At 39.5% G+C, this 25,893-nt stretch overlaps 1 long non-coding RNA gene across 1 annotated transcript; it reads left to right on the top strand.

The window, feature by feature from the left end:
- The first annotated feature begins 9,594 nt into the window (after positions 1–9,594).
- On the top strand, positions 9,595–24,666 carry LOC148019651 (uncharacterized). Its single transcript, XR_015694878.1, has 2 exons — positions 9,595–9,691; positions 24,467–24,666. It is a non-coding gene; the product is annotated as an uncharacterized LOC148019651 (long non-coding RNA).
- Positions 24,667–25,893: the final 1,227 nt, after the last annotated feature.

Raw genomic sequence — 25,893 nt, 5'->3', positions numbered from 1 at the left:
TTTAAGTCAAGCCAAAAATTTTACATGTAAGTATAATGCCAATATATATATACATATAAATCCATTATTTCATCATTGTATCTTCATTTTGAGGAAGAGTGGCATGTTTCTAAATGACCCAAGGCACCCTCTTTACTTGATATGGTATAGCTAAAGTTCATTAATATCTAATGTAAATTTTAGAAAATGTAAGAAAAAAGTAAAATAAAGAGGAAAAATTAAACTTGAATACTAAGGCCTTCTTAAGGTAGTTTAACAATAATGATATTTCTTTTAAGGCCTTGTAAAGGGTGTTGTTTTATAAGTACTACTTAGGACACAATATGATAATAATAATGTTTTTGTTTCAAAAGCTTGTAAATCATACTTTTGGATTGCTACCAGTTAAGGCTCCATAAGGGAGCTCCTTGCCAAAAAAGAAACGCTTGAGCCTTCCCAACTCACATCTTACCTTTATCAAAAACTCTTTAATACATATTAAAAAGACATTTGGGGGTGCCACATGATGGCAGCCACCATTGAGCCCTTCTCATCTCTCTATATGTGTGTGTGTTGGTACATTTAGGTACACAATAGAGTAATGCACACACAAGAGATTGATGCATGCAATTACTTGAGGGGAAGTGAGGGAAGGCTGAGGATGGGGTTGAGCTATGCATCATATTAGAGGATCAATTGTGAGAATGCTTCTCTCTCTCTCTCTCTCTCTCTCCTAAGGAAGACATTCACTTTGTTAGTAGGCTATCAACAAACCTAACATGCACTCATCTAGATTGTTTGGCGCACCACCACTGCCTACTTGTAGGGAGAGCTACCCGTGATACAATATCATCATTATTATTGTGGTGAGGAAAAGGAGACATTAGATCCTCCTCAAGGGCACACATAAGGATAAGAAGAAGAAGGATTTTTCGTCGCAAAACAACAAGGGGAGGGCCTTCATACATACTAAACTTTCCTCCCTCTCTCATTAAGGCTCAAGTTCTCTCTCTCTCTCTCTCTCTCTCTCTCTCTCTCTCTCTCAATCAATCAATCAATCAATCAATCAATCAATATGTACCTCAAAGGAGTAGAAAGGCTAAGTGTTGATATAGGGAGAGTTACCAATAGGTCATTACCATATTGATTTTCCAAGGATGAGCTATGCTGTCCCTTAGGGCATACCCAATTGGTGGAATAGAAGGTTGGATCCTAGGTTATCAACAATTGTATATTGGATAATTATGAGATTGGTATTTTATGTTAACAAAAATTTATTTATTGCTAGAATAGTTATGTAACAATTGATTGATATATCATGCTTAAGAAATTTGTATAATGTAACCTTATGTAATGGATATAGGGAGAGTTATCGATAGGTCATTACCATATTGATTTTCCAAGGATGAGATATGCTGTCCCTTAGGGCATACCCAATTGGTGGACTAGAAGGTTGGATCCTAGGTTGTCAACAATTGTATATTGGATAATTATGAGATTGGTATTTTATGTTAACAAAAAATTATTTATTGCCAGAATAGTTATGTACTAATTGATTGATATATCATGCTTAAGAAATTTGTATAATGTAACATTATGTAATGGATTAATTAAGGAAGTTATTTTGTATGTGTCAAAATAACATAGTGGCATAAATTGTTGAGATAACTAAAGATTATAGAGTGAATGGATTAAAAAAAGGAAGGATGGAGATCTCAATGATCTTAGTGTATGGATGGGTGGACTTGATTAGTTGTGTGGCATTATATATTTCTATCAATGTGTGTCACCAAGAATATGCAATTGCTATCCTACAATCGATGCTCACACTATTGTCTTCATAGGGGCACCAGGACACAGCATATTGCTACGTTTGTCAAAGACTTGCTAGATATGTGGAGGACAAAAAATCATTAATTTATCATAGGCACCAACCATATTCAACTTGGAATAGAGCTTATTAATCTCTTATCCATTTGATCAAGAGCTCAAAACATTGACACTAACTCCTATTTATGTTGGGGGGGGGGGGGGGGGAGAGATTACTTAGGCAAGCTTCTTTTACATATCTTTATCATAGGTGAGATTTTCACCCACAGTAACACTAATAACAATAGTCATGGTAGCATGAGAATTAAGATCTAACGGTGGGACTTTTATAACAATGACGACGACATGTTTACTCATGCTGAACATAACCTACTCGTCTATCAAGACCCATGCTAGATTGAAAGCTATGACACTTGGGAAACACTAACTTATATAAGCAAGTACATGGTTAGAACCCACACAAATGTACTCTCACTCACATCTCTCTCACCTATTGATGTTCAAGGTCCTTGTCTTGCATGACATCCCCATGATGTGCAAGCATATGGCATTGTAGAGGTTGCTACAAGACCCCCAACTTCCTAGACATCCTTGTGCATGGTGGAAATTCCATAACATTATCCACATCCGATCTTCATGGATAGATGTCATGCATTGATCTAACAAAATTGCATATCATGGGGGAATATATTTTGATAAGTTGAGGAGATATTTGGATGAGGTATTTCTTGTATGGGGGGCTAAAGATGTGGATTTAGTCCATTTGTGCACATGCAAGCCAATGCAATGTTTAACACAACTCAATTCCTAATAGCCCTAGCATGTGATGAAATGTAATAGCCCATCAAATCTCCTTATCACTCTTAAGTGCTTTGATGAAATGTAAACAAGGGATCACTCTTCCCTTGCTCTTACAAATATTATCCTTATAAGAAGCTTTATCACCATATATCTCTTTGTGCCTCGAGATTCCTTCTATACTAAAATGTTAACAAAAAGGTGGATGTTATCATTTCAATGCATTGCATTTTGCACACATATCTTGCACAACATTTGCAAAGCTTTTCTCATGTATCAAAGTAGATAGTTTTGGTCAAATAATAATGTGGATTGCTTCTATATGGGATTTTGCACCATGTACATAAAGATTGTCTTGCAAATGTTATTAAATGTACTACAAAATATGAATTAGTATTTTCCATTGTGTATTTAAATATTGTCTTGCAAGTGTTGCTCGAGTTTTTGGGTTAGCTTGAAAAAAAGTGATTGGTGAATGGTTTTTCTCTCTCATTTTGTGAACATTGAAATATGCTTAAACAATAGAAATCTTCTCTTAAACTTTGGATCGAGATAGAATTTATTTAAAAAAAATACACACATTACACATGTTTCCAACACCGTAAATTTTTTAGTTTATACACATTTTATTGAAATCCTTTAGATAAATTAGTGATGTATCATTTAATTAGTTAACATTAAAAAGCATGATCAATCATTTTCTTAGACTTGGCATTTCCTTAGAGTCAATTAACCTAAAGGCTCACCTACCTACTCCCATGGATGAAAAACTCGCCCACTTACTCCCATGGCTCAAAAGCTCACGTAAGCAAGATCGCTAAAAAAACATACCTATGTAAGGGTAGTGTTTGATTATGATGATGTGTTCTGCTATACATGGAGAGAGAGAGAGAGAGAGAGAGAGAGAGAGAGAGAGAGAGAGAGAGAGAGAGAGAGAGAGAGAGAGTCCTTACTATGTGTGAAATGGAGCTTGATTCTATACCAAATGCTAAGTTGATGGGCAAGTGGATCAAGGTAAGAAATGGAGGAGGAGGAGGAAAAAGAAGGATGAAGCAAGAAGCAAGAAGATGGATAGAAGAAACAAATAGATGGAGGAAATCAAAGAAGGAAGAAGCAATTAGAGGATGAAAAAGGAAGATATATACAAGAAACAAACAAATGGAGGAAATTAGTGCTCGACATGCATTGGCATTCACATTCCATCAACCCAATCCTATTTTGAAAGACCAAGGTATCAAGGCATTGATTATTTATAGGTAAGGATGATGCAAGCTGTGGACAACATCGGGTTTGATTATTTAGTGCAGGTAGTTAGTGAAGATATGCTCTTCAACTGCTTAAATGTGAGACACACACACACACACACACACACACTTTCTCTCTCTCATTCATATAGCCAACATATGTGCATACTATCTTGTTCATTTTTGTAAGTGGGCAATTGTTTTTCTTTAAAAACTTGTTTCTTCAGCTACTTACATACTAGTATTTTCGAAAAAGAGCAATCAAAGCTTGTAATATGATTTGAATACACATAGACAGTTTATTATATATTGGGATATTTGATTGTGCAAATTGGGTTGTAGTGCAATGATTTGAGAGTGAGTTGAGTTATTCCGGTGCGTGAGTTAAAATCTCGCTCCACCTACTTTAATTGAAAGTTGTTTTCAAGGTTTAGGCCTAGAATGTTGCGATGCGCATTAGATAAGCATGAATCCAGGTTGGACATATGAAGTTCCAAAGGGCAAAAGTAAAGATCGAAAGGTATAACATTTTTCTTCAGTGGAGCAACACGGCATCGCGACTGTGATCATATCCATGTCCTCTCTTGAGCTTCTCGTTATTCCTCTCTCTCTCTCTCTCTCTCTCTCTCTCTCTCTCATAATCATCATGTCCGTGCTGCACTATCCTCAGCATGGAGCCGATTATGATTACACCCATGCGGCAATATTACATCTTCTCACAGGGACTCTGTATGTGCAGAATTTGCACCACACGGAGGTTGCTTGAACAGCACGCAACCTCTTCTTCTTCTCCTACTCCTGCCCCTCCACCCTCCCACCACGCATGGGCCAGCTTGGATGGCAGCATGCTTCTTCTTACGGCTGCCCTGGCCTTGCTCCTCCTTGTCTGCGCCCTCGCTCGCCTCACCATCATCCTCAAATGCCTGCGTCAACTGGCTAAAATCCGATGTAGTACAGCTGCCACTCTCCTCACTCTGCCGACGTCGGATCATCATCAGGATCTATCACCTGCAGCTACCCATAACCTCCCTCACATCAAACACTGCCAACCAGCTTCCACGTACGGTGTCAGAGATGAGGTGCTCATGTCGTCGTCGCCGTCGTCATCCTCCTCTTCCTCCTCATGTGATTGCCCGATATGCTTGTGTGAATTCAGAGTAGGGGACTATGTGTGCCTCTTGCCCAATTGTGAACACAAATTCCACATGTCTTGCATTGATACCTGGCTCGCTAAACAAGCTTCTTGTCCCATGTGCAGAGAAGACCTCTTACAGCCTCCCAATCGAACCATCTTCTCCAATCTTCTTGCCCCACCTGTATATGAGACTTCTTATAGCTTCTAGATGAACTATGTCCCCTAATCATACAGAACCATCAAACATGTATGAGGGGGGTTACTCTTCTAAGGAATTCCTCTTCTCTAGGCATACAGCCCCCCTCTACAAAGCTTAACTTTTGGTGATGTGTCCCATGTTTTGTGATGTGTCAACTTCATTGTGCTTCACTGCATGTTTCCTATCTTCATTTAATAAATTTTGAGTAGAGTTTAGTGATAGCTTTTGTGTTGATTTCAATCCAGTACATTATTATTAGGTAGAGAGATATGCTTGCCCAAAGGATTAGTCATGTTGTGGGAAAGCACCTACATTCTCACATAAGTACAAGCGAAGGGGGGTTCAAAAGGTGTATTAACATATGCATTAGGGGTAGGGCCCCATTAATTGTTCATCTAATATTGAATAAAAGGTAGGAGGTGGAATATAAGCTTAGGAGAGAGAGAGAGAGAGAGAGAGAGAGAGAGAGAGAGAGAGAGAGAGAGAGAGAGAGAGAGAGAGAGAGAGAGCACATGCACATGTGTATTTGCATGTGTATATTATAGGTGTGGGCTTGGGGATTGAACACAAAATGTATGTATCAAGGCTATATCATGCAACTTGTGGATGCATGTACACACATACACACCCACATACATGAGTGTTAATTCTGTGTTTAAGTATACGTCATATTATGATAGTCATACAACATCTTACATGAAAGAAAGGGTGGTCACAATATCACCTAATTATACTAAAGGGGTCATCTTACTCTTATTTGCTCATAAAATGAGATTTTAGAGGATTTTCCAAAACTCTTTACTTGCACAGGTAACATGTTTCATTTGTAGACAATACCCCAATACCTCCAATGCATATATTAGATATTATCATAAACATTTGTAGTTCTTACTTTAGCCATGCTTAGTTAGGAATTGGTCACTATATTGGTCAAGTCTCGACATCATGTTGATTTAGGGATAGCTTGGCTATGACATTGACAAAGTTTCAACATTATAGAAAGTTTTTCAAATCTATTTGTTTGAATCTTGATTCCTCAATCATTAGGTTGTGAAAATGAAAATTTCCATCAACATGTACCCCATATCTTGTTTTTAAAATATTAGCTTAGTTTTGAAACTTAAGTAATGTACAAAAGAATAGAAGCAACTATGGAATGGAGCATGCTAAATTACTTGTAAGTGATGGACAAGTAAAGTTAAATTGCAATGACGTGGTGATTGTCAAAACAATTCCTTGACTACTTAATCATTACCAAGAATTTCCTACAATACAATAGCATTACTTTTCTTCAAATTATAATTAGTAACGTGCTTTTTTTTTGCCAATGTTGGCAATGGATACAAGGAAAGTTGAAACATTGTTTTTATAACATATCTTTTAAAGTGAGCTTGATTTTAGGTCCCATTCATCTTCAAGAAATCTATAATATAGAGATTTACGTTAAGACATGTTGTGAAGTTATGCCAACAATTAGAAGGTTGCACCATAGTGACAGCTTCATTAGGACAAAAGTATATTCCATTAGTATACACACTATGCTTGAATTTCTATCAATGAACACATTCTGCTTAAAAATGAAGAAAAGCACTATAACATATGAATGATATATCAAGGAAATATAATAAGGATAATTAAATGCATGTGAATTGATTTTAAAATTCCACTTATCACTATTGAAATCAGGATTGGAATGACCTATGGTCTCTTTGGGTTGGAATTTGCATCAAAATACACAATGGTGACAAATAAAATAGTCTTTCTTATGTAGGCATTGAAACTCATAGGAAATTAAAGATAAGGAGGCAGTCCACTTGAGAGAGATTTTCTTTGTGATGTGCCAAGTGTCTTAGAGATTGAACAACTATTCATACGAGGAAGCCATGTTTAAGATAATAGAGAAGATATTCATCCCTCTAGATATTTTACCCCCTCGAAGGGACTAGTTTATGCTTGTTTTTTTGGCATGTGGCTAGACACACGTGAAAAAATGTCCTACTTTTATATCAATGCCATGAGATGAATTTCATGTCAATTAGAAATCTATTAGAAATTGGCTTTGGATGCAATAAAAATCTAATTATTTTTTAGTTTTTACACTTATGTAAAAGAGAAAGGTTTTCAATTTTGAAGTGTTGGCTTGTATGTTAACTAGAATCACCAAGCCTTATGAATGGATAATGCTTATAAGGAGCTTGAGAATCACTAAGGATTGAAAGTAGATAACACTTATAAGGAGCTTGAGAATCAACAAGGATTGAGAATGGATAACGCTTAGAAGAATCACCAAGGCTTAAGAATGAACAACACTTATAAGGAGCTTTAAGAAAAGAACTTCCTCTTTAAATAGACCCCACCACTAACATTGAACAAAGAAGGATCTAAGATGGAATAGAGTGTACAAGTTGGAATGAAGCCATGGATGATTACTTGAAGGTTGTCAAAACCACTGTTGTGAATGATTCCATCATTGAATACCTTTGCCTCATTGGCAAGGCCAAGCTATTGCGAAAACAATGGTGCTGTGATAATGGAGTAACCAAAGCTTCCCAAAATAATGGGAAAATTAAGAAACCCATGAAAGAATGATATCCCCTTCCATCCTTTGAATCCATTTAGATGATAGAATTTTACTACCTTTGTCTATTTAACTTGACCTTGGAAAATTATTCACTGAGATTTGTGAGCCCTTGAAAGTGTACACTACAAATGACTGTTACTTAGCATTTTGACATATTTTCACAATGTTTGAATCTTCCCTTGGACAAATGTTCGAATTTGATGAGACCCACAACTCTTAAGTATTCCCTCATGAAAGTTAAGCCCATAGCAAGACCCATAATAAAGGAGATTGCTCAAAATTGTTGGAGGAACTGTACAATTAATAGTAATTATGGAAGAACCTACTCAAATTGTAGCTCCCAGATTAAAAAAATGCCAAGAATAATGGATGGACTAATGCAACCATCCAAACTTGAGGACTAAGGAACAAGTAGTTCTATCAATGTAGGAAGACTAGATACCTAAGGACTGAATGCTCAAATCATATCCATGATCCTAATTTAAATTACCTAGATAGAAGAGACCACGGAAATGACAATGATACTAGTGGTCATGAAGAATCTCTAAACAAGGAAGAATGTCCAAAGCTTAGGTGAAATCTATGATAGGGTAATGTTGTATCATCTAGATATATGTAACTTATGTTACTAACCATTTGGTGGAGGGACTTGCTTAAACTATCGTGTCATATACAAATAACACATGCAAGGAGAAGCTCATTCAAAAAATAAGAAGAGAGATGGAGGCCAAAACTTTTTCTTGTTGATTTTACTTTCTTCTTACTCACACAAGACAATATACATAGAATATAGATAAGACACAACATAAAGAGAAGTGTCTTATTAAGTTAAACAGTAAATAACTAACTGTAGTAATCAACTAGCGCTATAACAATGCCAACCTATAACGAGATGCAACTAGCAAAATATAATATAGGTGGTAAGTCACTCAACATGTGATAATCATAATGACCACCAAGAGGCTAAGTGTAGACATGCAAATCCATCTAACCAATTAGTTTATCATCAATGTCTGGATGTATTGAGCTTGCCTTCTTAATATCGCCCTCAAGCTCAAATGCGTCTTCGTAACTTCAAGCAGGTTTTGAAATCTTTGAAGCTTCTCTACAACCAATGTATTTATGAAAATTTTAGCTACCTCATCTTGTGTGCTAACATACACCAAGTTGATCTCACTTGCAAGTGCATTCTCTCTCATAAAATGGTAGTGCGCTTCGATGTGTTTTGTCCTTGTATGGAACATAGGATTAGCCAACTATATATAGCTTATGTTATGACCATGTGTCACTAAGTTGATTGCTTATTACACATTCTCTATTTAGTAAATTTATGTCAATAAATTAATGATGCACTTTTCTTTAAGTTTTGATGATGATTTAGCATGGCCATGAGACCATTTAGAGACCAGTATTCCTAGTGCATCACTTAATGGGGTGATTAGAGCACTATGACGGGGATATCTAATACATGCATTACAAGTTATGAAGGGGGAAGGAAGTGTCTGCCAAGTGTAAGAGTGTACACAAGAACCAAGGAGCTACACATAAATGAAGATGGATTGAGTTCTAAGAAGAGGAAGTGCATTAGCATTGTCACTACAAGGATTTAAGCCTATAGCGATGGCGAGTAGTGACGCGGGTACCGGCGTCGCTATTTGTATCGCTATTCGCGTCGCTGTTTGCATCGCCGACGCAAATAGTGATGCTCCATAGGGGGAAAAAATAGGCCGAAACCGAGCATGGATTTATTTCATGTTTTTGCGTTTTGTGTTTTGAGAGCGAGAGTGAGAGAGAGAGCGACCGTCGTGAGAGAGGGAGAGGAAGAAGACTTGCCGCCGCCGCCGCCGCCGACGCCGTTGTTCGCGAAGGAGAGGAGGAGCCTTCATCGCAAAGAGGAGTCGCCCCACAGTCGCCATATCTCATCGGTGAGTCTCCTCTCTCCTTCTTTTGCTTGTTTAGGGTTTAAATCACTTTCTCTTTTGCTTGTTTAGGAGAGAAAATGAGAGAGAAAGAGAGGGAGAGGGAGGGAGAGGGAGGGAGAGAAAGAGAAAGAGAAAGAGAAAGAGAAAGAGAGGGAGAGGGAGAGGGAGGGGGAGGAAATGAGAGAGGGAGAGAAAGAGGAAGAGAGGGAGAGGGAGAGGGAGGGAGAGTGCATTCTCTCTCTCCCTCTCCCTTTTGCTTTTGGAGAGTGTTAGGATATATTGTGAGAGGGAGAGGAAATGAGAGAGAAAGAGAGGGAGAGGAAATGAGAGAGAAAGAGAGGGAGAGGGAGAGAGAGGGGGAGGGGGAGGAAATGAGAGAGGGAGAGAAAGAGAAAGAGATGTATACTCAAATGGATAGCTTTATGGAGATGTATGTCTACTCAAATGGATAGCTTTTGTCTACTCAAGATGTAGTCTACTTGTGTGTGTATATATTGGAACGATAACATATCCATGATTATGGTAATGGTATGCACTTTGCTTTTTTTATGGGTACCATTACATCGACTCCTTAAGAGGGCTAAAAATCGGGCATACACTTTATAAAGTCTAATTAGGAGATTTAAGTGTAAACGCCCCGAACAACGTAGTATGCTTAACAATTATGATATTCGCTTGTTTTCAAGATTTAATATAAAAGAGAATGAACACTTAAAGCTGAAAATGAAAATTACTCACAAAATTACAGCCATGAAAATGTAAAAGTAATGGAGACAAGATTGAGGGTTGAAGATGGGCAACCCCCCCCCCCCCCCCCCCCCCGAAGGAATGTATTTCTGCTCAACCCAAGTCCTTTAGGGAAGAGCTCAGTTACAATCAACCTGAGAGTGAGAAGAAGTAATTCTCACTCTCACAAGATCATGCAAAGATGTACAAACACACATGCATTATCTATTATGCAATGATAAGAACTGATTTCTTTGCAGTATGAGAGAAGAAAAAGGGGAATTCAGCCTTTCTCCATCGTTGATCAACAGTACATGGATAGAGCTTGCTTCTTGTAGCTAAAATGGAAGAAAGAGCTCAAGAAGGAGGTGCTGTAATGAATTTACAGGCTTGTTGTCTTGTAAAACAACAGTGATAGAAGAGGGAATATGGAGGAATTTGATAATGGAGAAGTGGGGGATGATGATGGGGATGGATGGGGCAAGTTTCTGGCTATCTGTGGGTGTTGTACATGAGTTTACAACAAAGAAAAATGATGTTGAATGAAGAAAAACGAGCTCTTATTTATAGGAGAGGAGAGAGCTAGTACAAAAGGGGAAATTGGAGTAGCACAAGACAAGTGTCCAGCCACATGTCATGAGATGTGACAAGTGGTGGGACACTTGGAAACTTGTGTGACAAGTGTCTTGACACTTGTCTCTTCTCTATGGCCTTCCTTTTTGGGTTGAATACTGTCAAGAATAGAAACAACCAAATTTAGTAAGCATAGTCAGAGTACAGAACTTACTATTTTTAGAATGACATCCCTATTTTTTAGGACTAGCATTTTTAGGCTAATTCGAGGCTCCTAAAATTTAGGGACCTCCTAAAATTTAGGGATCTCCTAGAATTTAGGGACCCCCCCAATATGGGTATCATATGAAAGCTTTTTCCGTGTACATCGCAAAAATGGTATCCGAATCTTCATGTGACTTTCCTATGCAAAGAAATGTGCATTTCAAGCTTTCAGCCCACACATGCACATTATACAAGCATTTCATGATCATGCCATCTTGTTGATTGTAACTGTCTGTTTTGGTGGATCTAGCCCACACTTCAAGGCATCAATCCTTTCTGTGTGCGAGTCTAACCCTGATATGCGTGAGTTCTAGTCACAGGCGCCCAATCGGGTCATATAGGTGGAAGTGTGAACTATCTTTTCTCTAACCCACCGTGTGGGTCCACCATAACCTATGACCACTCATCAGTGGCCAGCTCCAATGCACTTTTCTTTATATCTAATTAGAGCAAAGGAAATAAATTTAATAAATCATTATATAGATAAATTAATGAAAAAGGATACAAATTCTGTTTCTATAGAGTTGTGACAGCCCTCTGGCTTTTATTCAGCTGTCCTCAGCTGAAAATCTTCTTGATATTGTTGTAGAATATTTGGGTAATCCTTCATGAATTTTTCATCTACCCACTGTGCATCTGTTGTGGGTAGATTCTTGAATTTTAGCAAGAATTTTCGTGTCACAAGGTCACTTCTCGTGGTTCGATCCTTGAGAAACAAAATCTTTTCAGGTTCCAAGAGTTGCTCTGTTTCTTCAACTTCTGGGGGATCTTCAGTAATGGGTTCCTTTGGTTCTGGTCCTATGTAAGGTTTTAGCAAACTTACATGAAAAGCATTGTGTATTTTCCAATGAGTAGGAAGCTCAAGTCGATAAGAAACTTCATTTATTTTCTCAATCACTTTGAAGGGTCCAAAGTATCTACTGGAGAGCTTTGGAAAAGATGAATTTTGACCAGAACCTTGTTTGAGCCTGCTTTTATCAAACTTTAGCAAGACATATTGACCTTTTTCAAAAGCCAAAGGTCTTCTTCGTTTATCAGCTTGCTTCTTTTGTCGCTCTTGCGCAACTTTGATAGTGGCTCGAACTTGATCCATTGTGGTTTTTAAATCTGAAGCAAACTCATCAGCAGCAAAAATCTTATCTTTAGTGCGAATAATTGGAGGAGGAATCACTTTACCCTGTACTATTTCATTTGGAGCTTTTCCTGTGGATGAGTGCACTGTATTGTTGTAAGCAAACTCCAATAATGGAAGATATTTCTCCCATTGTGACTTATGTTCACTAACATAAGCTTTCAACATATCCAAAAGAGTGAGATTCATCACCTCTGTTTGGCCGTCAGTTTGAGGATGAAAAGCTGAGGAGAACTTTAAAGTGGTTTCCAAATTCTCAAATAAAGCATGCCAAAAGTTACTTGTGAATTTGGAGTCTCTATCTGAAATGATATCAGAAGGCATACCATGTAATCTGAAGATATGTTGAATGAAAAGTCTTGCAGCTTGTGCGGATTTCAATGTTTTATGACATGGAATAAAATGTGATTGTTTGCTGAATCTATCAATTATGACCCAGAGGTGTTCTTGGAATACCTGAGATGAAATCCATTGTGATAGATTCCCATAGATCTTTGGGCACTGGAAGAGGTTGCAACAATCCTGGAATCTTCTGCCCATCATATTTGGATTTTTGGCATACCAGACAAGCCTCAATGAAGTTATGTGTATCTTTTCGTAATGTTGGCCAATAAAAGTAGCGCTCAATTGCACTTAGAGTGGCTGCCCTCCCTCTATGCCCTGCATAAGGGGGTTCATGACTTTCTTTAAGTACCTTTTGTCGAACAGGAAGAGTGACACAAAGGCGATTGTTCATGAGAAGGTAACCGTCTTTGATGGAATAATCTGGATGAGAATCTCCTTGCTGTAAATTTGACCAAATTGCTGCAAAATCAGTATCTTCATCATAAGTATTCTTCATCGTTTGAAAATCTTCATGATGAGCCACTGTAATAGTTGCAATGCGAGGCACTCTAGAAAGTGCATCAGCAACTACATTTTGTTTCCCTGGAGTGTACATAATTTGAAAATGAAACATAGACAAGAAATTTTCCCATCTTGCATGTTTCTCCTGCAAATGCTTTTGAGTCTTGAAATACTTCAAGCTTTGATGATCGGTTTTAATAAGGAATTCATTGCCTAAAAGATAATGTTTCCATATCTTTAAAGCATGAACCACTGCTAAGAGCTCCTTTTCATAAATGTCATACCTTTTCTCCACATCATTTAGACGGCGGCTTTCAAAGGCTACGGCATGGCCTTCTTGATTTAGCACTGCACCAATACAATCACCGCAAGCATCTGCTTCCACCACAAATGGTTTTACCAGATCTGGAATGATAAGAACAGGTCCAGAAGTAAGAGCTGTTTTCAACCTTGTGAAGGCTGCCTTCTCTTTTTCCTTCCATTGGAAAGAGATCTTCTTCTTTGTAAGGTCATGAAGTGGAGAAGCCATATGTGCAAAATGCTTGATGAAGCGGCTGTAATAAGAACATAAGCCAAGAAACGATCGCACCTCATGTACATCACGAAGATGAGGCCATTCTTGGATTATCCTGATCTTTTCAGGATCCATCTGAATCCCTTCAGAAGAGATGACATGCCCAAGGTAATTTATTTTATGCATGAAAAATTCACTCTTTTTACCATTTACCAAGAGTTGATTTTGTTGTAGTAATTGTAGAACAATTTCCAAGTGTTGATGATGCTCCTCTTCATTCTTGCTAAAGACAAGAATATCATCAAAGAAAGTACCGACATATTGTCGATGCTCTCTAAAGATGCGCTCCATCATTCGATTAAAGGTGGCTGGTGCATTGGTTAATCCGAAAGGAACCACCAAGAATTCATAAAGACCGTATGAAGTGCGGAAAGCAGTTTTGTGTACATCTTGTGGTATTACCCTAATTTGATGATAACCACTCTTTAGATCAATGCGGCTGAAAACCTTTGAGCCTCCTAGACGATCCAAAATGTCGTCAATTCTGGGAATAGGAAACCGATTCTTCACAGTGATTTTGTTGAGGGCTCGATAATCAATGCACATCCTGAATGTGCCATCTTTCTTTTGAACAAGAAGAACTGGTGAACAAAATGGTGAGCTACTTGGCCTAATTAGCCCACGGTTGAGTAGGTCTTCGACTTGCTTTCTGATTTCTTCTTGTTGAGGACGGCTCACACGGTATGGTGCTATATTAGGAGAACTGCCCGGAATAATATCAATATGATGGTCTTCTGGCCTTTCTGGGGGAAGCTGATAAGGAAGATCTTCCGAAAAACAATCTTTATACTTTTCCAAGAGCTGAAGTTGCTCTTGGTTTTCAGCATTCATATTATTTTTTACATCAGTGACATAAAGCAGACAACATTGAACACAATCCTTAATTGCTCTAGAGACTTGCATATGGCTTACCATAGATATGGTGTCTCCAGAAACTCCAGCTTGGATCTCGTACTTCTTGCCTTTGTTGGTGAGTTCTACCTTCTTTTTCTGAGAGAAGATGGTTGAATCTACTCTATGATTCCAGGGCATGCCAAGAATCACATCGCAACCATCAAGGTCTCCGATACAGAAGGTATCTTCGTCACTGTAGCCTTGAATTTGAAACTTGAGCTTGCCAATGTAGGGTATCACAGTCTTCATTGTGTCACCTTCATCAACATTTAAAGCTTGGCGAACTTCTACCGGAGTGTCCATCTCTTCATTCTTTAATCCAAGCTCTTTAGCTAATTGCAAGGAAATAATATTTTCATTCGCCCCAAGATCTATCAAGAATAGTGCTTGCTTACCTTGCAACTGTCCCCAAGCTTTTAATAATTTGCGCGTCTCTGGAGTGTGAGTTGTGTTTGCAACTACATCACTGATAGCATTGATTTTCACTGGCGACTTAGGCTTGTTGTCAGAAACCTTACTTTGTCCCTTGTTTGGACATTGCTTCGCTATGTGGCCTGTTTGTCCACATTTAAATCACTTCCCTTCTTTCATGAAGCGTTGCTTTTCTTCTTCGGAAAATTGATTTGCTTGTGGGTATAGATTGGAGCGAAATTGAGGAGCATTAGGAGATGCATAGGGCTTCATCTTCTTTTGATTTGATGGCTGCTTTTGCCACTGTTTTTGTCCTTCATTTGGGGCTGAATACTCCTCATCATCAGCTACTCTCTTCTTATCATTCTTTTGGAATGATTTGTTGCCATTGTGCTCCATTTCCCATGTCTCAGCATGGTCAATGAGTTCCCTGAGACTAGAACAATGATAATGATTAAGAGCAGTACGAAGTTTAAAATGCAAACCTCCTTGAAACTTCCTAAGCTTTTCCGAACTGCTGATCTTCTTGAAATGTTGGACCTTCAAAAGTAGCTCCCAAAATCTCTTGGTATAGTCACCAAGTGACTCATTTTTCCTTTGCCAAACCGATCACATTCCATTTTTACATCTCTTTTGAAATGAACAGGAAGAAATTGGCTTTGTATCAGGCGAACAAAGGACCGCCATGATTTTGGGGCAGCATGATCATATTCCAACCCCGTCCACCAAGTATGGGCTAAGTCGATTAAATGCAAAGCTGCAAACTTAATCTTTTCTTTTTCTTTATACTTGTCACAACCATACAAAATTTGAATTTGACGAATAAACTTCAGAAGAAGATCAGGATTTCGGGAACCATCATACATACTGAACTTGATCTTCTTTTCAAGTTGAGATAGTGACTTAGTCTTCTTCTTCTTCTTATGCCTTCGTCCATGCTCGGATATTGAGGTTGAAGATGATGAAGTGCTTGATGGGGATGAAGATGGAGACGAGGGTGAAGAATGTCGACGCCTTTGACGATGATGAGGTCTTCCACGAGAAGGGTGTGACTCTTCATTACTAGAAGAGGATCCATCAGAATAGGCGCCAGATGACTTTGAAGAAGAGGATGAGCTTCGACGCGATCTCTTTCTTTGTCTTGAAGTAAAATGGGACTGCCTCTTAGAAGTAGTTGGACTTCTTGATCGGCTCCTTTCATTGGTATGGCTTTGTCTTCTTGAAGTAGATTGGCTTCTTTCCTTGAATTCTTTGGGATTCTCAACTTTTTCTAGTTTGAGAAGTTGCTCACGAATTTGCTGATTCTCCTCTCTAAGACTTTGAATGGCTTGAAGGATAGCACTCGATTGATCCATTGAGACTAAAGAAAAAAATATATGCTCAAGCACTCAATGCAAGGGCTGAAAACAAACAAACTTATAGTTGTAAGCACTACCAGTGTTGGGGGTGAGGACCGAGCCAAAGCTCTGATACCACTGTAAACGCCGCGAACAACGTAGTATGCTTAACAATTATGATATTCGCTTGTTTTCAAGATTTAATATAAAAGAGAATGAACACTTAAAGCTGAAAATGAAAATTACTCACAAAATTACAGCCATGAAAATGTAAAAGTAACGGAGACAAGATTGAGGGTTGAAGATGGGCAACCCCCCCCCGAAGGAATGTATTTCTGCTCAACCCAAGTCCTTTAGGGAAGAGCTCAGTTACAATCAACCTGAGAGTGAGAAGAAGTAATTCTCACTCTCACAAGATCATGCAAAGATGTACAAACACACATGCATTATCTATTATGCAATGATAAGAACTGATTTCTTTGCAGTATGAGAGAAGAAAAAGGGGAATTCAGCCTTTCTCCATCGTTGATCAACAGTACATGGATAGAGCTTGCTTCTTGTAGCTAAAATGGAAGAAAGAGCTCAAGAAGGAGGTGATGTAATGAATTTACAGGCTTGTTGTCTTGTAAAACAACATTGATAGAAGAGGGAATATGGAGGAATTTGATAATGGAGAAGTGGGGGATGATGATGGGGATGGATGGGGCAAGTTTCTGGCTATCTGTGGGTGTTGTACATGAGTTTACAGCAAAGAAAAATGATGTTGAATGAAGAAAAACGAGCTCTTATTTATAGGAGAGGGGAGAGCTAGTACAAAAGGGGAAAGTGGAGTAGCACAAGACAAGTGTCCAGCCACATGTCATGAGATGTGACAAGTGGTGGGACACTTGGAAACTTGTGTGACAAGTGTCTTGACACTTGTCTTTTCTCTATGGCCTTCCTTTTTGGGTTGAATACTGTCAAGAATAGAAACAACCAAATTTAGTAAGCACAGTCAGAGTACAGAACTTACTATTTTTAGAATGACATCCCTATTTTTTAGGACTAGCATTTTTAGGCTAATTCGAGGCTCCTAAAATTTAGGGATCTCCTAGAATTTAGGGACCCCCCCAATATGGGTATCATATGAAAGCTTTTTCGGTGTATATCGCAAAAATGGTATCCGAATCTTCATGTGACTTTCCTATGCAAAGAAATGTGCATTTCAAGCTTTCAGCCCATACATGCACATTATACAAGCATTTCATGATCATGCCATCTTGTTGATTGTAACTGTCTGTTCTGGTGGATCTAGCCCACACTTCAAGGCATCAATCCTTTCTGTGTGCGAGTCTAACCCTGATATGCGTGAGTTCTAGTCACAGGCGCCCAATCGGGTCATATAGGTGGAAGTGTGAACTATCTTTTCTCTAACCCACTGTGTGGATCCACCATAACCTATGACCACTCATCAGTGGCCAGCTCCAATGCACTTTTCTTTATATCTAATTAGAGCAAAGGAAATAAATTTAATAAATCATTATATAGATAAATTAATGAAAAAGGATACAAATTCTGTTTCTATAGAGTTGTGACATTAAGATGCACGATAATGGACTTATCGATAATGGTATGCAATGTGCTTTACCATGGGCCACGTACATTGGTGACTCTTTAAGATGGCTTAAAATTGGTCATATCCTTCATAATGTCCAAGTAGGGGATCTAATTGTGATATGCATAATTCCTTGTTTTTGTATTAATTTTATAGGCATAACAAATTAGTAATCATGCCAACTAGTCAACGGAAGGACTAAAAGAAAATGATCCCCTAGCTAATGGTCATCATGGTACTTCATAAAAATGAACCCAAAAGTATTGCCATAGAAGAAGAATCCCTTAAATTGAGCATAGGATATTTTCTTCAAAGGTTATGACTATGAGTGTAATTGATTGGAATAAATTTTATAACTATGGTACACACACACACCCCCCCACACAGGCACAAACATTTTTACTATTTGATATTGTCTTTGACATGGTAACCTTGTATTACATTGTTGCATTTGATGTCTTCCAATCATTACAATAAAAGTTGATAAATTTCATAGATGGCATTAATTTTTATACATGGACCTAGGACAAAAAACCACATTACTAAGATGCTTTTTGTTGAGATTGGTTTATTATTAGACTAAGAGATCCTCAATGATACTCATAAATTTTCTATACCATCAATGTTGATGTTGTGCTAGAAAGAATATATGAATATATGGGTAAGTGTACATAAGCATATAGAATTCACTTGACATATTGATATCCCATAACTAGGGTGTACGCTGACACATATCGCTACTTCATGATATTACTTCACACACGCACACGCACACGCACATGCACACGCACACACACACATGCATGATTAATGCATATTATGATATATATGTAACATTTGAGGGATGAGTATGAATGTTCCCTATTGTATTTCTCTTTAATTGATGATTATTTTCTTTAGTTTATTTTATGGCCTCAATAGACCATAATAGAAACACAAAAACACTAGTTTTGCCTAAAATATTCCTACTACTGCATATAACTTCTTGAATTGATTTACATACATATTGATCATTAATTCTTTAGGACTAATATGTAGACATAAGATATACATCATAATCATTTACAAAGCACTGCTCACCTAAAAATTATGAATCAAAATTCTCTCAGCACGATCGTTCTTGAACAAATAACTTATTATAGATAGGACTAATTTCTAGGAAACAAGAACAGAGTAGTAGAATCAAGCATCATTGACCCTATACGGGCACTGCCCTAAAGATCTTTCATTCGTCATGACTGAAAAGATACTTATATTGATTTCATGCATCTACATGCTTACAAGTACTAAGATAGATGATGCAATTTGAGCCCTAACACATGGCACAACCCAATGTATCACTGGGATAGTCAAGACTCAAAACCCACTAGTATACAATTAAGTAGTATATAGCATGAAAACTAAGTAGCATGAAGACTAACGCATAGAACATAGTTATACCTTGCTAAAGGCCTTGCATCCCTTAATAAACCACACTAAGCAAGCAACATTGAGTAGAGCCCCTCTAAGATACTCAAAGCCCTCTAGTGCAGTTGTATAAGTAATCCTAGGTGTCAACAAAATGAGACTAAGAAAGAACTACGATGAAACAAAGTGGAAAGTGATATTCATCAATGGCACCTAGGATTACTTATACAACTAGGATTTGTTGACAAAGTTGTATTTTGTTGACTAGGATTACTTATACTCGAAGCCCTCTAGTGCAGTTGTATAAGTAATCCTAGTAGAGCCCCTCTAAGATACTCAAAGTACATAACCTAGAGACCGTAGCTAGGTATATAAGGTATAATGGCCATACAAGAAGACACCTCAATAATTGACTGATCACCACTAAATCCCAAAGAAGAATCGTGTTCCATCCCCTTCAACTCTATATTCGCCTCGTGAAGAACTTCATTAATCATAGCATCCTTGTCACCAATCTTTTTGTTGCAATGATGAAGTAACATATTCATCACTTTTCCTTTTAGCATCTAAGGCATTATCCAATCTTTTAGTCAAGTACAAACATTTAGTCTTCAACTCATGAACCTTATGAACCAATGCCTTTTTTTTCTACAATAATGAATAATTATCTACCGAGACAAACAAATCCTTGAGCATGGTATATGGCCGGGATATAACATCAATAAATCTCTCAACTACTATGTCCCATGCATTTTTTACATCAATCAGTAAAGCATTTCTTATATCCTGAAGTTTAGATTTCAACACCATGGATGCATCAATATCAACCTCAATGTTTTTCAAAATTTGCTTCTCAACCTCTTGCAGAGGCTAAAACCTCTCAAGCAAGAGCTTATGGCCAACTTGCAACTTGACATACATCTCCATAAAGCTATCCATTTGAGCCTCGTTTTCCCAAATTGTATTACAAGTCATTAAATTGTTTGTTGTAACGTAGACAAGATGGAAAACGAAGAAGGTCCTGTTGTTCAAGATCGCAAGGCGTATCTTAATCAGCATGTCCCATGTCCTTGCTCTCAATGCAAGTTGGCAATTAGACGAAAACGCCGATTGTCTATAGAACACATACGATGATTTGGCGAGTTTCAATCTGAGATCATTGATCAGGCGATTGCGGATTTTCAGCAAATGGTAATTTGAAGTTAATATCAATCATGCATTGTACTCGCAAGCTAATTGAATACCATATACAATAAGATTGGGTCTTGCTGGCAAATTTTCTATCCAGGGAGGTGATGTCTTGTCCCAAGGGGGAGTGCACCCTTTGCGGCCAATTAGAAGAGTTCGTGGGCGTGTGATGGATGGAGTGCACAAGCCAATCCACCACTCACAAGGCCAATCTATACCGTCAATGCCAGAGGAGACAGGCAACCTTCTAGACCTATCTACAATCTTGGAGCCTAAGATGGAGGCAATGATCAATGCATTGATTCCCATGGATGTTGAGACTTTTGATCCACTTAGAGAGGAAGCATCCATATCATTATATGATGGGTGCCGAGTATATCGGCTGAAGACACTGCTTGCACTCTTAAGTGTGCAAGCAAAATACTGGTGGAGCGATACGAGTGTGACCGAATTGTTAAGGTACCTTGTATATACGCTTCATTGATTTTTTTTTCGACACTATTATTACAAACATTTGTGCTTTTTCAAGGTGTTTTATGATTTTTTTAAGGTTATTGAAATATCATATATTACCACCTGCAAATACCATGCATGAGTCTCGTGATGATGCACGACATGTTTTACAGAAGCTTGGCATAGACTACAATAACATCCATGCATGTATCAACGATTGCTGTCTGTTTCGAGGAGAATACGAGACTATGGAGACATGTCCAAAGTGTGGTGCTCACAGGTATCGACAGGACTTGCAAGGGCAAACCATCCCTCAAAAAGTTCTCAGACACTTTCCTCTCATCCCCCACATAAACCACATGTTTCGTATGTCCGGCATGGCGAGCTTGACAACGTGGCATGCGCAGAATAGGTCCATCGATGGAGTTCAATGAATATCAACGGATTCGCGTGCATGGAGCCACATTGACTCTACCTTCCCAGGCTTTGCAGGAAAGCTAAAGAATCTTCGGCTCGGTCTCACAATGGATGGCGTAAACCCATTCCGTCTGTGCTCAACTTCTTACAGTGTGTGGCCTATAGTCCTTATCAACTACAATATCCCTCCATGGCTTTCTACGAAGAAAGGACATCTCATCCTTAGCTTGCTCATCCCAGGCCTCTACAAAGTAGAAAATATGGACGTGTATCTTCGTCCATTAGTCGATGAGCTTAAGATTTTGTGGGAGGAGGGGGTCACTGTGTAAGATATGAGCAGGCGCGATGGTCGGCGGTCAGCCAATATTCGAGCCATTCTCATGTGGACGATGCATGACTTTCCAGGATTGGGAGAGTGCTCAAATGAGAAGGCCTCCGTTCTTGCTGGTAATATCTATATTTTATCTCATTCAATCAAGTATTCACTAGGTCGTGGTGTTGGAACAGGTCTGGTTACCTCAGGTTATCATGCATGTCCATTGTGCGGGCCACAGTTAAACTCCCGAAGGTCACGAACCATGAAGAAGATGGTATATCAAGGACACGCTGCTTTCTTGCCGGAGGATCATGAACTCAGGGAATGTTTCCTTGGACGAGCTCCAACACGTATGAATGCCGCAAGCTGGTATGAGCTGAGAATGGTCCACGCAGAATCACATCCAAATGGAATGCGGCAGTTCTCAATTTTCTACAAGTTGCCATATTGGATCCACTTACAGGTCAACCACTTGCTGGATCCCATGCATATTTTCAAGAATGTGGGCAGCTTGCTATGGGACCACATCACAGGAAAGAGAGACACTATAGGGCCACGAATGGATTTGAAGGAGGTAGATAAGATGGAGGCGCTTTGGCCGCAGTCGAGTGCTGATGGTCGCGTGCAGCTTCCTCGCGCTCCTTGGGTTTTGTCCACTAAAGAAGAGCACATTGTGAAGCAAGTAATCAAGTCTATCCACACTCCGACGGGTATGATGCATGCTCTCAGGTCCGCATTTTCTAAAGACGACCAATTATCAGGGCTAAAATCCCATGATTGGCATAAGATATGTCATGTTTGTACTACGATTGTAATTAGCGTGGGCATTTTGCTATTTGGAATGTGGTCGTTATTCATAATGCTTTCCCATTTGTGGCAGTTTGTACTACAGATCGCGATCGCAGGATGTCTTACTCCAGAAATACGCGGGGCCATTTACAAGTTGTCGACTTTGGTTCAATGGATCTCACAGAAGGAGATTAAGACGTCCTCTATTGAATCCGCGAGGTGGGGAGCAGTGGAGACGGTCTATCTCTTTGAGAAATACCTGCCCACCAGCATGCTTACGATACACGTCCACCTTCTTGTGCATCTTGTGGGATGAAGTGGAGATTGTTGGACCTGTCCATATGCGATGGATGCTCTTCTTGGAGCGCTTCATGAAAACCTTGAAAGGCTTTGTGCGACAACAAGCTCGGCTAGAAGGTAGCATGGCCGAAGGTTGGTTGGTGTCTGAGGCGCTAGTGCATATTTCACAATGGCTACCAACAGTGGAACCAGACAATGAAATGCTATGGTTGCTGAAGGATGATGATAGACTGACTAGAGATGTGGTGGTTGGAAATGGGGTAGAAAAAAGAATGGATGCCTCAATGGAAGAGAAGGTGAATCGCTTTTGTATGTTGCACCATGCCTCTATGGAAACGTGGCTTGCGCCAAGTACCACATCACAAGGCAAGATCGAGAGGAAGCGCGAGCTGAATTCTGACGTAGTATGCATCATCGATCAATTCGATATCCCGAAGGCATGGAGGAGATGCCATGGTTTATGTCAACGCGATGGTTGCATGGAGCCTTGACCATAACATCTCGCAAAGGGATAGAGGTCTCAATGGAGGAGTGGGAATTCTCAAGGGGATGTAGTCCAAAGGTGATGAGGGGTTTAGAATCTGTCGTATCTAAATTTTATATGCGACATCTAATTTGAGTGTTTCAATGTACAGTACAAAATATATAGTGCAGCGTGGTCGCGCGGACGACATTTTCACATGGAGCGTATTGACAAAATGCACTCCGCAATGGACTATGGTGTCATGGCAAGGTTCGACCAAGAGAGCCGGTGACGAGCAATGGATCCAAACACGGTTGTGGATGAGATGGAGTATTTTGGGAACTTGCAAAGTATTATTATGGTGGATTACCGTAGCTTCTCCATGATACTATTCGATGTGCAGTGGTTCAAAGTGGTACTTGGAGGAGCTGGAGCAATAGTTCGACGAGGTCCATCTGGATTTCTCGAAATAGATTCCGAAAAAAAAAGGACAGATTTAGACAACACCTTTGTGTTGCCGGCCCATTGTGAACAGGTGCATGGAGTCATTTGCTTCCTAATTGTATTACGACATGGTTTATGTCACAATGGTTTGAACTCTCTTGTACGTGTTTGTGAATAGGTAATCTTCTATCCAATCCCCCGACAACCTCGATGGTGGTATGTTATACCTTCAACTCCCCGAAGTGCGAGAGTATATGATCAAAGCAATGTTCCGAGCATAGATGAAGATAATTTGCAAATAGAGGGGTCGATATTGCAAGGGGTGGAGGCCGTCGAAAGCTTGGAGTCAGCATCGGCTAACAATGATGAAAATACAGGAGTCCAAGAATTCTTTGAGAACGAGGTGCACTCATTCTTTTGTGGTGACATGTCTATCGACCTTCTAGTGTATGCGGAATTGTATCAGGAGATTAACATGGGACCATAGGATACTTCACACTTGGAGCATCCACTTACTCAATTCGTTGACCAATCGCTTATAAGAGTACATAAGATATGCATTTTATGTGAGATTTTTTTTATATGATTTATATTACTGTGCTTTGTATGATTTAAATTAATTATTCTAACATCATTTTTTGTCTATGCAGGTGACATTTTCAGGATGAATCGAGGGATGAGCGATGAGGAGTTACAGGACATCTTCGCACGCATGTCTCCAGACCAGATCGCCAGATTCAGAGAGATGGCAGACCAGGAGCTGTCTCGTTCTTCGTTAGGGCGCTCTGCTAGATCTGCTTCAGCGCGATTGAATGCTTCGGCTTCGAGCAGATGATCTCGACGCTCATGACTTGGGTCAGAGGGAGGGAGTGCATCGGGATCAGGGGGATACTACAGAGATAAAAGACAGCGAGCCTGCGGTCGACACGTGATACAGGTGCGACTTCTTGCTCTCGTGGCTCAAGTGGATGTTGTGGAGACATGGATGTGGTGTCTCCATCTCGTTGTTCAGCTGGAGCTGCATCACCTCCAGGATTTGTCACACCTATGGGGACGTCTACTCTAGTTACTCCGGCATTTGCGCAGCCGTCAGGTGGCACCTCTTTGGGTGCCACTCTCAGAGAGATTACTCCCGTCAGTACACCGGATGCAGAGGGGTCTCCTGGATATGCCCAGGAGCGTGGACACAGATGGGAGAGGACCCATCTTAGGCAGACTCGTAGGGGTTATGGATATCTGGTCGATAGTAGGTCAAGATCCATAATCATGAATGATGAGGGGAGGAGGGTGATGGCTCACATGAGAGAGTTGTGCCAACAATTTTTTCGGCACAACATCTTGGATCATTGGAAGAACATATCGGAGGGGAGCAAGGACTACATAGTAGCATCCTTGCACGAGGATTTTCTGGTGCCAGCCGCAGTAGATAGATTCTCTATGGGTTGGATGATGGATTGCATGCATGCATACATGTCACATAGACGATCCGATGCATGCAAGGCAATCAAGAGTGGGGCTGCAAAGCCTGAGTAGTTAGATGCAGACGACTAGCGCTGACTGAGGGAGGAGGCTACAGATTCTCCAGGACGTTGGAGTCAGCAGCGCAAGGCGGCGAGGGCACGACTCGAGGCCAGAGTGGTCTATCATCTTGGGAGTGACAGCCACAGGATATATTTGGAGGACTTTGTAAGTTTTTCTTTTGTTTTGCTTGTTTGTTTTTTTGAAATATTCTTTGTACTGACAATCATGTTTCTAATGGTTAGCATTTTGTTTTCTTTGCAGCACTCCATTACAAATTACGATCCATCTGGCCTTGAGACTCGATATGCAGAGAAGCACGGTCTCAATGCATTGATCAACCAATTGTATAGACGTGGCGGCCCTGTAAGTCACTCGTCTTTCTTGTCCGTAGTTACCATGAGATATTTGAATGCATTATTGTATGGTGGACTGATGTGTTGTTTCTTTTTCTACAGATTTCGTTCGATGCTCGTTTGCTGCGGGACGAGCTTTCGGGGGATGAGGATGCGTAGCTCGCCCTTGGATCCCTGGAGCTCACACACCTTTATTTTTGAGT

This window comes from Lygodium microphyllum, chromosome 19 (assembly GCF_053477565.2).
Source record: "Lygodium microphyllum isolate KBCC chromosome 19, Lygodium_microphyllum_v1.1.10, whole genome shotgun sequence".
Taxonomy (NCBI): domain Eukaryota; kingdom Viridiplantae; phylum Streptophyta; class Polypodiopsida; order Schizaeales; family Lygodiaceae; genus Lygodium; species Lygodium microphyllum.
This window is presented reverse-complemented; position numbering and strand designations above follow the sequence as displayed.